Below are 14054 nucleotides of genomic sequence, written 5' to 3'. Positions count from 1 at the left end.
TTATTCCCATGGCACCAGCTTACCTTGCCTCAGTTTATTCTTACATTTGGTGGCCCATACAGGGACCCCAAAACTTTGGGAGGTCCCCTCCACGACTCTTTCCTCACCATCCTTTTTCAACCTGTGCCTCCCCGTGGATTGTGCCTAGAACTTGGGGACAATTGGTGGCTCTGGCTGGGGCTACTCCCCAGTGAGTCTGAAGGTCCCAGGGGAAGGTTGCAATCTGCCGGCACCCAATAGGGTGGGATCCTAAGGTCTGCTCTCTATCTTCTCCCTCAGCCAAGGTCTCTGAGCTTCTCCATGGACCGGACTAGATCTTGGAGGGCAACTGACAGCCTTTTCACCAGGCAACTCCCTGGAAAGGCAAGAAGCTCCCCGAAGGAAGGTCTTGAACCACCATCGCCCATTAAGGGTGAGAAGTAAGGTGCTTGGCCCTTTTCTCTGCCACCTGATCTTTATTTTCATCCCCTGAAATGAGCTATACTGAAAAAACCTCACCCAGTTGCCTCAGCCTTGTCTGGTACAGAGTAACATTATCGGTGAGTCCAAACTCCATTTTACTCTTAGTTAGGGGGTCTTGGAATGTGACCTGAGAAGATGCTGTCCCCCGTTTGGTAGCTTTGCTAGGGTCTAGGACCCTCTGCGGAATCTTGCTGCCGAGTCTCCAAACGTGTGTTGGAGAAGACTTACTGCTGGGTGGAAGCACTGCCTCTGGTGGGATGAGGGATAAGGAAACACCCTCTCTCTTTCAATTCCCACACCCTCAGGCTGACTCCACTGATCCTCTCTCCAGGACACCAACTGAGGATGTGGATGGTTTTTTATCTTTCGAGCCTCTCAGAGACCGTTCTTAGGACCTATCCCTCTCACTTTTCTTGGGATTCCTCATGGGAACTTATCAGTCTCCTGTTACAAGAGAGTCTCTGCTGGAGCGTCTTATCAGAAATCTGTGTTCTCCCTGGAGAAAGAGATCTACCCTAAATGGTTTATATTCTTTTGTAACGCGGCTTGGCCAGAATATAAACTGGGGGACCAGGAGGTCTGGCCCCAAGGAGGTTCCTTAGCAGCTAATACCCTCCACCAACTTAATTTGTATATCTAGAATAATAAGGAATGGGCCGGCATACCATATATTCAGGGATTTTTTGGGTTAGCTTGTCGGCAGGATTTGAGCTCCACCCGTCACGTGTGCCTTCTTACTCCCTCTTTAATTACCCTGCCTCTGGAGTATGTAGACCCCTTGTCCTTGCTGCCCCTGTTTCTTGCCACCCACTTCTACCCCCTATCCTCCATCAACTTTCCCTTTTCCCCCTCCTTCTTCCATCTCTATACCCACCGTTGCCTCCAGGCACAGGGTCAGGGTTGGCACCAGTGGCTGCAGCAACCAACCCCAGCTTCCTTCTCCCTCTTCCTCCTCCTCCTCCACCTCCTGACCCCTCACCTGCTCTTCAAGCCCTTCCAAGCCCCCACTGTAGCCCATCAGTTCCCTCTTAAACAGGTTGTGAAACCAGAGGGCCTTGTTAGAATTCATGTTCTCCCTGTCAGACCTCTCCCAGGTTGTGTCAAAACAGGCGTCTTTTCTACTGATCCAACCAGGTTTACCAAAGAGTTTCAATATCGATCTTTCTTATGATCTTACTTGGAAAGACATTCATAGTACTTTAACTACTACTACTACTAATTCTGAGGAGTATAATTGCATCTATGAAAAGGCCTGAGAATTTGCCAGTGAACTTTATCATACCCAACCTGCTCAGTACCCTCCTGGCACCACGGCAGTGCCAGAAGACTCTAACTGGGATCATCAGCGTAATTCCCCAGATAGGGAAAGGTGAGATCATATGATATCTTGTCTTACACAAGGCATAAAGCAGGTTATTGTTAAACAAGTTAATTATGATAAAATAAAATAAAGAAATTGAGAGTCTAATGAAAACCCTGCTTTCAGAGACTATGCAACCTTACACCAATCTAGACCCTGACCCTCCAGAGGGCAAGACTATGAGAACTATGCATTTTATTTCCCAGTTGGCTCCGGACATAAAAATAAAACTTCAAAAATTGGAAAAAGGTCCACAGATCTTTCAATCAAAACTTTTATTATTTAAAAAAAATTTTTTTTGAGTTAGAGTCTCACTCCATCGCTCAGGCTAGAGTGCAGTGGCACGCTCATGGCCACCCCAGTGTTGACCTGCTGGGCTCTGGTGATCCTTCCACCTCAGCCCTCCAAGTGGTTGGAACCACAGGTGTGTGGTATCATGCCCGGATAATTTTTTGATTTATTGTAGAGATGAGGTCTCACCATGTTGCCCAGGCTGATCTTGAACCTGCGAACTCAGGCAATCCTCTTGCCTCGGCCTCCCAAGGTGCTGGGATTATAGTCTTGAGCCGCCATGCCCAGCCTCAGTCAAAACTTTTAGACCTGGCTTTCAAAGTCTATAATAATTGAGAGGAGGAACAAAGAGAGGACTGGAAACAAAAGAGACACACCCTCTAGCTTCTGGCCTCAGTTCCACTGGAGCTAGAAACAGAGACACAAACTCAAGAGGTTCAGGAATTGCTCAGGCTAGGTATGCTCCACCAGGACCCGTTTCGAGTGCAGTCAATCAGGACATTGGGCAAAGGACTGTATCATACCGCCTCCATCTACCCCATGTCTGAGGTGCAGCCAGGTTGGACACTGGGAAAGTGATTGCCATGTTTGCCCAGCTGGACAGAGGTGTACTCCTCACCTGCCTGCAGTTGGCACCATCTACCAACTCTCAGGCACTAGCAACGTGCCCAGCAGCCTTAAGGTTAGTTTCTGAGCCAGACCTGTTGGGACCTTTACAGTCCAATTGACACACCTCTGGATCAGTTCAAACCCAAGCATTTTTCCAGAGCACACCATTGAGCCATCTGAGCAAGTTAAAATCTCTGTATCTGGTAGGCTTGTTTTGTTCATTATCAACATGGGGGCTGCCAGCTCAGCTTTACTGAATTTCTGTGTCCTCTTCTCCCTTCCCCCAACTCCGTGGTAGGGGTCAAAGGCATTATTTCTTTTTCAGAGTCTCACTCTGTTGCCCAGGCTGGAGTCTCACTCTGTCACTCCCGGCTACTGCAGCCTCGGCCTGCTGGGCTCAGGTGGTCCTGGGCTCAGGTGGTCCTTCTGCCTCAGCCTTCCAAGTAACTGGAACTACAGACACATGCCACCACGCCCAGCTATTTTTTTTTTTAATTGTAAAGATGAGGTCTCGTCAAGTTGTCCGGGCTGGTCTCAAACTCATGGGCTCAGGCAATCCTCTCACCTTGGCCTCCCAAAGTGCTGGGATTATAGGCGTGAGCCACTGCACCTGGCCAGAAGGCATTACTTCTAAACCTCTGTTCACTTATTCTGTGTCTACTCAGAAATCAAATGTTCTACCACTAATTTTTAGTTATCCCCACTTGCTCTTTGGAAGAGATATTATGTGTAAGCTAGGAACATACCTCATTGTCTACCCAGAACCTTCTCCCCTTTGTCTCATTGGAGTACTTCACAGAGCAATAGCGTTTCCTGAGCCTTCTCCCATTCACAGTAGGACATAACACCCCTACCACATCCTTACATCCCATCCCGCATTCAGGAGCAGGTCCCTCCTCAGGTCTGGGACACCTCTACTCCTGGCAGAACCTCACATGTTACACCTGTCTCCATCCAGCTTAAGGACCCACTCTCTCTCCCTAACAAGCCTCAGTATCCCATTAGTCATAAAGCTTTACAGGCCCTTAAGCCTTTAATTATCAAGTTCTTGGTGGATGGAATCCTTAAACTTACTAATTCCCCTTATAATACTCCCATTCTTCCAGTCCATAAACCAGACAGAACTTACCACTTGGTCCAAGATTTGCACATTATCAAGGAGGCTGTTATTCCCTTGTACCCCACTGTTCTCGATCCATATACCCTCCTCAGTACTGTGATGCCTAACACAGAGTACTTTGCTGTGTTGGATCTCAAGGATGCACTTTTTATTATTCCATTATCCCCAGAGTCTTATAATATTTTTGTTTTCACATGGACTGATCCAGACACCAATAATTCCCAACAACTCACTTGGACAGTGCTTCCTGAGGACTTTTGTGATAGCTTCCACCTTTTTGACCAGGCATTAGCCTCTAACCTCTCCCAGCTTTCATTTACAGAGAGCACCCTCATTCAGTATATTGGTGATTTGCTACTGTGTAACCCAACTCTCTTCCTCTCAGCAGAGATATGGCTACCCTTCTTATTTGTCTTTGTAATAGGGGATACTGAGTATCCCTCTCTAAGGCTCAGTGAAATTTACAAGAAGTTACTTACTTGGGGTTTCAACTGTTATAACCAGAGTGCGAGAAAGAAGTCGCCAATGTGCAGAGAATCTGATTTTGGGTCCTGTAATAGCTGTTGGAGAGGGCTAACGCCTCTGAAATCTCTCGACCCAAGCAAAGCAAGCAGGGGGCTTTTATAGGCAAAAACCAATTACAGTTTACATTTCAGGGAGGGGTCAGTGTTGGGGATGGAACAATTTGTAGTTACCTGTTTGCTTAGTTTGGCGGTTGGCCAGTTTGCTGTTTGCTTAACAGGATGTGAGGGGTAGGGGATTTCCAAGAAAAAGTTACAGTTCAGGGGCTAAGTGCAGGTCTGGTTATACCTGATCTGGTTATATGCAGTCTGGTTAAATGAAGGGGGAAAGCTGCATTTGGGCAGCAGGCAGGCAACCAAAATGAAAGATTTTAACAGAATGGAGTCACGTATGTTAAACAAGTTTTTACAGGTTATTATAGGTTATACAGCCATATAGGTTTTACAGACATTTCACAACTTAGCCCAGGACATAGAGCTTTAACTCCCTAGAGAAAACTGCTTATTGCTTCCTTACTCTTTCCTCAGTGCATTCTTAGGGCTCACAGGTTATTTTAGAATTTGGACCCTAACTATAACCTCATAGCTACACCTCTGTACAAGGCCACTCAGGGTCCAGAACGTGAGCCCTATAGACTGGCATTCTCTGGCACAAACTGCCTTCAAGAACCTTCAAAATGCTCTCACTTGGGTTCCAGCCCTGACCCTGCCTAACCTTCAAAAATGTTTTCTCCTCTCTACAAGGGAGAGGAGAGGAATAGCATTAGGGCTACTGGGATAAAAATATGGACCAGATCTAAAAGCCATGGCTTTTCTTTCAAAACAGCTGGATAATATGGCAAAGGGATGGCCACCCTGCCTCAGAGCACTGGCCTCGACAGCCCTGCTGGCCCAGGAGGCTAGCAAACTTACTTATGGACAGCGCATGGCTGTGTATTCCCCGCATCTGTTTGCAGACATCTAGAATAACAATGCTTATAGATTTCTTACCAGCTCACAACTTACTAAATACCAGACTCTCCTGGTGGGAAACCGCAATATCACTGTCCAGAAATCGAATACACTAAACCTAGTTATTCTCCTTTCCCTGCCAAGACCTATAGAGCACTGTTATCCAGAAATCTTTCAACACTTATAGGGCAGTTAGAGTGGACCTAATAGACATTCCCCTCTCAGATTCAGAGTATGTGTGGTATATAGATGGAAGTAGCTTTATTCTGAATGATGAAAGAAGGACAGGATATGCTATAGAAAATGCACCTCTAGGCTGGACGCGGTGGCTCACGCCTGTAATCCCACACTTTGGGAGCCGAAGGTGAAAGGATTGCCCGAGCCCAGTGGTTCGAGACTAGCCTAGGCAACATGGTGAGACCTCATCTCTACAATAAATCAAAAAAAATTAGCCGGGCATGGTGGCACATGCCTGTGGTTCCAGTTACTTGGAAGGCTGAGGCAAAAGGATTGCCCGAGCCCAGTAGGTCGAGGCTGTGGTGACTGTGAGCGTGCCACTGCATTCCAGCCTGGGTGACAGAGTGAGATTCCAGTTAAAACAAAAATAAAAACAAAAACGTGCGCCCCTCTACCTCCAGGTACTTCTGCTCAAAAGGCAAAACTCATTGCTTTAACTCAGGCACTTTCTTTGGGCAAAAACAGGCTTAACGTATACACAGACTCAAAGTCTGCCTTTCACATCCTGCATTCCCACACAGCTATTTGGAAAGAAAGAGGACTATTAACTACTAAGGGAACTCCTATTAAACATGCCTCTTTAGTTTTACAACTTATTAAAGCAGCCCACCTTTCAGCTCAGGTGTAAGACACTGTAAAGGACACCAATGGTCAAGCAGCCTAGAGGCACTGGGAAACGGCAAGGCTGCCAGAGAAGTTAGAAAGGCAGCCCTTGCTCCCTACCCAGTCACTGTGTCACTGACTATCCCTTCTATTATTCCTGAATACTCAGAGGAAGAAAAACAGCTTCTACAGTGGCAAGGGGCTGTAGAAAATGGGCCATGGCTAACACTCCAGGGAAGGCTCATTTTACCCGCCAGTCAAGAGAACGAAATTCTCACACACCTTCACACTTCATTGTATATAAGAAAAAAAACCTTTATACAAGCTTTTAAAGTCTCAGATTATCTGTACCAATTTGAACTCTAAATTAAAGTCTATTACTCAGGCTGGGCACAGTGGCTCCTGCCTATAATCTCAGCACTTTGGGAGGCCGACGTGAGAGGATTGCCTGAGCCTACAGGTTCAAGACCAGCCTGGGCAACTTGGTGAGACCTCATCTCTATAATAAATTAAAAATTAGCCGGGCATGGTGGTGCGTGCCTGTAGTTCCAGCTACTTGGAAGGCTGAGGTGGAAGGATCGCCTGAGCACAGCAGGTTGAGGCTGCAGTGGCCGTGAGCGTGCCCTGCACTCCAGCCTGGATGACAGAGCGAGATTTCAACTGAAAAATAAAAAAATAAAGTCTATTACTTAAGCCTGCTTTGTCTGCTGGACAGTCAGTTCCCAGGGACATTTAAGGACTCTACCTTCTCTCCCCACTCATCAATTAAGGGGACACCTGCTAGGACAAGGCTGACAACTTGATTTTACTCATATGCTGAGATACAAGAGATATAAATATCTGCTTTCTTTCTTTCTTTTTTTTATTTTGAGCTGGAGTCTCACTCCGTCGCCCAGGTTGGAGTGCAGTGGCACGCTTACAGTCACACCAGCATCAATCTGCTGGGCTCCCGCGATCCTTCCACCTCAGTCTTCCAAGTAGCTGGAACCACAGGTATACACTACTACATCCAGTTAATTTTTTATTTTATTGTAGAGATGAGAGCTCACCAAGTTGCCCAGGCTGGTCTTGAACCCACGGGTTCCTGCAATCCACTCACCTCAACCTCCCAAAGTGGTGGGATTACAGGCTAAGCCACTGAGCCTGGCCTGTTAGCTTTCACTGATACCTTTTCAGGCTGGCTGGAGACCTTTCCCACCACTTCAGAAAAGGTCTCAGAGATTTCACAAGTTCTAATAAATGATATATTTCTCACTTTGATCTTCCTGTTTCTTTACAAAGTGACAACAGTACAGTTTAATTTCCCAAATGACACAACAGGTTTCAGAAGCCCTTGACATAGATTTTAATTTCCATGCAGCTGATCATCTCCAGTCCTCAGGAAAAGTGGAAAAGGCACATTCCACTTTTTAAAAAATATTTATTTATTTTGAGTTGGAGTCTCACTCTTGTTGCCTAGGCTAGAGTGCAGTGGCATGCTCATGGCCAACCCAGTGTCGACCTGCTGGGCTCTGGAGATCCTTCTGCCTTAGCTTTCCAAGTAGCCAGAATTACAAGTGTATGCTACCATGCCCAGCTAATTTTTCTTTTTAATTGTAGAGACAAAGTCTCACCAAGTTGCCCGGGCTGGTCTCGAACTCACGGGCTCAGGCAATCCTCTCACCTTAGCCTCCCAAAGTGCTAGGATTACAGGTTGAGTCACCGTGCCCAGCCACATTCCACTTTTAAACATTTAACCAGGTTATCTATGGAATTTAAACAGGGATGGCCACAGCTTTTGCCTGTGGCCCTCCGAAGATTTAGAGGTACTTCTAAAGCTCCTTTGACCTTCATTCCCTTTGAACTTATGTATGGGCAGTCTCTTCTGTAATGCTACAGCATGGAATACTTACAGAGCTCCCTCCTTTGGAAAATTATCTTCCAGTCTTAGAACTAGCCAGGAAACCTTTAAGGGACTATGGTGATCAACATTCCCCTGCTCCCTGAGGGGACCCACTTACAGTATCTTAGATAAAATCCGGAGACTGGGTACTTTTCAAAGATTTACCTGGCCAAGCTAAACCCCTCCAGCCACCATGGAAGGGGTACTTTCAAGTAATCTTAACCACCGGGTGCGGTGGATCAAGCCTATAATCCCGGCACTTTGGGAGGCTGAGGTTAGAGGATTGCCTGAGTCCGGGGCTTGGGACCAGCTTGGGCAACTTGGCAAGACCTCGTCTCTACAATTAAAAAAAAAAAAAAATTGAGCCGGGCTCGGTGGCTCAGCCTGTAATCCCGCGCCTTTGGGAGGCTGAGGTGAGTGGATTGCCTGAGCCCGCGGGTTTGAGACCCGCCTGGGCAGCGAGACCTCATTTTTACAATAAATCAAAAAATTAGCTGGGCGTGGTAGCACGCGCCTGTAATTCCGGCTACTTGGAAGGCTGAGGCGGAAGGATCACCAGAGCCCAGCAGGTCGAGGTTGCGGTGGCCGGGACCGGCCACTGCACTCCAGTCTGGGCGCCAGATTGAGACTCCAACTCAAAAAAAAAAAAAAAAAAGATTTATAAGGAAGATTCACTCCCCAAAGACAGGAAGCAGGTCTACACTCTAGATGAGTGTGGCACCGTAGCCCCCAGGGCCCTGGCTTAAATCCTTTTCCCTGGAGATGTTGCAATCAGGTAGATGTGACCGCTGTGACTTCCTTGTTGACCACTTGTGAATGTCTTGGAGACCCTGAAGGGGGTCCTGGTCACCATGCCCTGAGTGTACAATGGGTCGATACTGGTCATGCTTGAGAAGTCTGGGTTTCTAAAATAGACAAAGTACAATAGGCCGGTACCAGTCATGCTTAAGGAGTCTGTGTTTCTGAAAAGACAAAGTCAGCAAAGTTAATCTTTACCTAGAGTATGTATTTCTCCAGGACACAACACTTTCTCATCATTGTGTTAGAGTTTAGGAACAAGATTAAAAAAATGCATTTCTCCAGGACATAGCCTCCACTTTCCCATCATTGTGTTAGGGTTTAAGAACAAGATTAAAAAATGGCTTCCAGCTCTTGGTCTGTCCTTTCAGATCCACTTATCCAGACTCAAGACAGTGCTTCTGCCACCCCCAGAAAGTTCTGCTCTGGAACAATGGATGCCAAAACTATACACCTCAGAGACTCTAGGTGACCTCAAGAGATTGAGAAGAAGGAGTAACTGGGAACTCAGGCAGGAGTTTCAGGGAAACACTGCCCAAGATGACAAATCTGAACAGGCATGCCTCAATCCTATTCCACAAGAAAGGAATTAATACAAACTGCACACTGTCACCCAGTCCACTTAAATGATCCCAACCCACACCAGTGAGAGGATGAGGCTGTGGTTTCTGCAAGACTAACACTTCCAATAGTCTCCAAAAGATTCAAATCTCAGTGATCGCAAGGAGACTGGGAGTACAAGATAAGACTCAAATTGTTATCCGAATGGAGCATCCATCACAAAATGGTGCCCATGAGACTGGCTCCTAAAGCTATGCATGCCCAGCACCTCGAGGCAGGGCAGACACTTGGAAATTGGGGTGAAGCACCCACTTGGCAGCCTGCCAGCAGCAGTGACTTTGACTTCTGGTCTTCAGAGTTCCCTAGTTCAGCCCCAGGAGCTATTGGTGGGTTTGAACAGTTTTGTCTTTACTGTTTTTTGTTCTCCTTGAACCTTTGTGTTTTTTTAATTATTTTCTTTATTGTTTTGTATGTGTTGTTTTATCCCCATGGTTCCTCAAGTTTCCTTTTTAAACATTTGCATTTGCTGGACAATTCCATTTTTAAAAAAATTCCTCTAGCCCTGTTTAAAGCTGAAAAATACATTTGGTTCATGTGCATTGCTTACAAAGAAAAAAGAGAAAAAATTGTGAAAAAAAACCAACTTAATATATTTGGGATTGATATTTGGTATTTATTTCAAAGTACTTTTTTGTGCTGTGAACGTTTTCTGCTATGATGTGTGTCTGTATGTTTAAGTTATTGTAAATATTTAAGCTATAAATATGGCTGTTTTTTTATACCACCCTCTACCAGGACTGCTGCAGCATTCCACTGAGTATAACAGTATTTTAATTTAAAAAATAATTGAAAGTGGAAAAAACAAATAAAGATAACAGTAAATACACCTACTCAACACGGACCTCACTGGTGTGCTACTTTTCCTGTTTGTGGTAACTTTAAGTCTAACTTACCCACTCATAGGTAAAGCCCCAATAGTGCCCGGTGTTGTGCCACCCACTCCAAACCTAGATGCCCAATATAACTTACAGTCAGCTGCCACTCCTCCACCACCAGGTGACTTTCTACTTACAGAGCCCCTGCTAGGGTTTCATGGAGACTCTGATAATTTTTGCCATGAGCAACAGCCTAATGTAGCAGCATTCCAAGATATATGGGAAACATTGTACTCTACCCCATCATCTACAGAATGGGCACAACCAGGCCTCCCAAGAAATCCCTGATATTTTATTTTATTTTTTTTGAGTTGGAGTCTCACTCTGTTGCCCAGACTGGAGTGCAGTGGCCGCTCCCGGCCTCCACAGCCTCGACCTGCTGGGCTCCGGTGATCCTTCCACCTCAGCCTTCCAAGTAGCCGGAATTACAGGCACGCGCTACCACGCCTGGCTGATTTTTTGGTTTATTGTAGAGATGAGGTCTCGAACCCGCGGGCTCAGGCAATCCACTCACCTCAGCCTCCCAAAGGCGCGGGATTACAGACTGAGCCACCAAGCCCGGCTCCCTGATATTTTAAAGTCAATATTTGTTAAACACAGAGCTGTACTATTGATAACCTCAGTGCAGGTTATTTAGAAACTTAGAAACCCAGTTCTCACTCAAAACTAATGGAACCGACAATTTGGGAGTTTATTCTTTCCAAAAGTTTGATCAAATTGTCCATTTCCTCAATGGAACTATGATTCTGGCACACTACAGTGGTCGACTTGTAGCAACTAACTGGCTCTCTTGCAGAGGAGAGGGCTATTGGGAGAAATGTTACACCCAGAACTCAAGGTCAAATCCCACTGTAAAACTCGCAGAGACATGGAAACAAATTATGTAGACATTCAACTCCAGACTCAAGACTTTGAAGGATCTGTTGTGAGTACGGGATTGATTCCTACCGTAAAATCTCAAATTGCTAGAGTTGTTGTTTATATCTTCCCCAATCTCCAAGATTTAATATGATGGGACCACTATGTTGCAGAATATACCTCCCTAGCATTAGCTGTGCTTAATAAAGAAGGAGATATCAAACAGTATATAATGGTTGACCACATGGCATTGAATTTTCTATTGGCAAAGGCAGGAGGTCTTTGTGGAGTGGTAGGTAGTATTTGTTGTACTACCACTGATGATATACAATCCAATATATCAAATTATGTTAAGTTAGAAGCTTTAGCTGAACGTACCTTTACTTTACAGGATCATTTTCAACTTTCTGCTATCGTATCAACTGCCATGGCAGTTTTTATGATGTTTTGTTTTTTGTTTTTTTGGAAAATATATTTCATTAGAAAGTAAATGAGAGAGAGAGAGAGAGAGAGAGAGAGAGAGAGAGAAGAGATTCGCCTTCCCAAGGTAGGGAAGGGGGCCAAGGCTCAGGAAAACAATGGTGGCCATAGCTCCATTGTTGGCTAAACTCTGGCCAGACCAGAGTTTAGCCAACAATGGCCCATGTTTTGTTTAATCATAGTTGTTTGTGCTTTTTGCATGCTGCTTTGTCCTTATGAAATAAACAATGCTTTATGGACTTTGGCCCTGGCATTCCTGTCCTCTTATCTTAAGCAAGGTGATAGGTAGAGACAGCTCTATCGCCCTATCTAGCAGGAAGCAATTAGAGAAACTATAAACTACAGAAGTTAATAGCTGTCCCTATTTCTCAGCTATAAATAAGAATATTTCAAAACAACAAGAGGAAGGAAAGGAAAGAGTAGAGTCAAGATGGAGTTGCTTTAGTCAAGAAGCAGCCATTTTTAAATGAGTTTTTCCTTTTTCTTCACATGCTGGTTAGTTATTGTGTACCCCACACATCTCACCCTCTAATCATTAGCCAAGGACAAACCCGGTTTACCGGAGATAGCCATTATACCTGTCTTGCACCTTTTAAGTATATTTTGTACTACTTTTTAAATCCTAAATATTTGTTTCCTGGCAATGCAAAACCAAGCTAGTCTCACCTATTGTGATCAGCTCTCTACCATCACCACCTGAAGTCACAATACTAATTGCCTTGACAACAGCAAAAGAAGCAAGATGAACACCCAAGAATGTAGTTGCTAAAGAAATTTACTATCACTGTTTCCTTATAGAAACTTTAAAAACTCTCTCTCCTTAAAGCATATGACTCCTTTGCCTGTGACTGTTGGCCCCTTTCTGTGTGTGAAAAGTGAATGATAAACTGTTTCTTTCTTTTTTCCAAGTCTTTGCTTTATTCCCGTGGCACTGCCCTACCTTGCCTCAGTTTACCCTCACAGCACTGATGTTTTGGACTTGGTCAGTTGGGTCTTTTCTCTTCCCCCTCAATGGAGGAGGATTAGATATTCAGCATTTTATTTTGATTATTTTTATTTTTGATGCCCTTATTTATGGCACAGTCGGCATTTTAAAATTTCATGCTTAGTACTTAAGCATTTGTAATCACCTTTGAATAAGTGTCAAAGCTAGTGACCTTCCTGTTCAACCAGAAGTCAACTAACTAAAATAGGACAGAGCTGAGACTAAAACTCAGGTCTCCTGACTCCCAACCAAATGCTCTTTCTGGTATGCTCCAGCTTCTGGTTCTGCCTAGCCATTGTGGAACAGATAGAATGTACTTGGCTGCCCCAAACTCCCAGGGCCATGAATGAGAGTTGGAGCTAAGGGAGGGTTGTGTTCCCAGAATGGAATTCTGTTGTGCCTTAGCAATAGAATTGTGCCCAGCATACTTTTGTTTTTGGACAACTCCCTTTCTTCTGTAAAATGGGAGCAGAGTCTACTTAATCCTTCAGCTACTGCTGAGATCAGGGATGAAAGTGTGGTGGGCTGTTCTGCGGTTATTTTGTGATGGATGAGGATGATGGATTATGTTCAAGTTGTGGAATCTTAAGAGTCAAGTGTTGGGAGGAACCTTGGAAGCAAACTGTGGTCGCAAGCAGCATCATGTGGTCAGATGAGCATGGAAGACTCCGCAGAGCCAGAGGGCGAGAGTTTCCTCTTAGCAGTGAGCCTCCTGTCTTTGGAAATGTCTTCAGAGATGCCATGGTTTCCAGTCCCTGCACAATTTCTTTTCTAACGTTCACTCGGCAGAGCTGGCAGAGCAGCTGTGCAGTGTTAGGAATCATTTTATGCCAGAGATCTTTCAGCTGGGAGAACGTCACGGGTTACTAATAACAGTAACAACCAGCACCGTTCACTGCTTGCCTGTTAAGCTTCAGGCACTTTTCCTACCATATTATTTCATATCTAGAATCGTGGAGAGACGCTGAACGATCATGGCCTCTACTCCTTTTCTTTTCTACTCTCCCTCATGGTACAATGACCTCTACTTCTTAGGTGAGCAAATAGAGGTTTAACATTTAGTCCACAGTCTCGCAGGGATGGAGCCTGGATCAAATTTAGGTTTATGAGATTCCAAAAACGTTTCCCGGCTTTTCTTCTTGTTCAGTTGCATTTTCTATCTTGCTCCAAAAAAGGAGAAAGGAGCGGCTTCGGTGCTCCACTTCCTGCCTTCCTAGGAAAAGAGGGGAGACTAGCAGTCTTGAGACTAGAGCCCCTTCCGGCGCCGCCAAGCCTTGGCAGGGTCTGGAAGTGGGCTGGACTTGCCAAGCTGTGGGCGGGGCCCGGCGGTGGGCGGGGCCCGCCACGCCGCGGGCGGGGCCTGGAGGTGGGCTGGACCGGCCATGCCGTGGGCGGGGCCTG

This window comes from Carlito syrichta, unplaced genomic scaffold (assembly GCF_000164805.1).
Source record: "Carlito syrichta isolate Samal-C Ts95f unplaced genomic scaffold, Tarsius_syrichta-2.0.1 Scaffold288140, whole genome shotgun sequence".
NCBI lineage: Eukaryota > Metazoa > Chordata > Mammalia > Primates > Tarsiidae > Carlito > Carlito syrichta.
The sequence above is the reverse complement of the archived record's forward strand: the minus strand, read 5'-3'. Positions refer to the sequence as shown.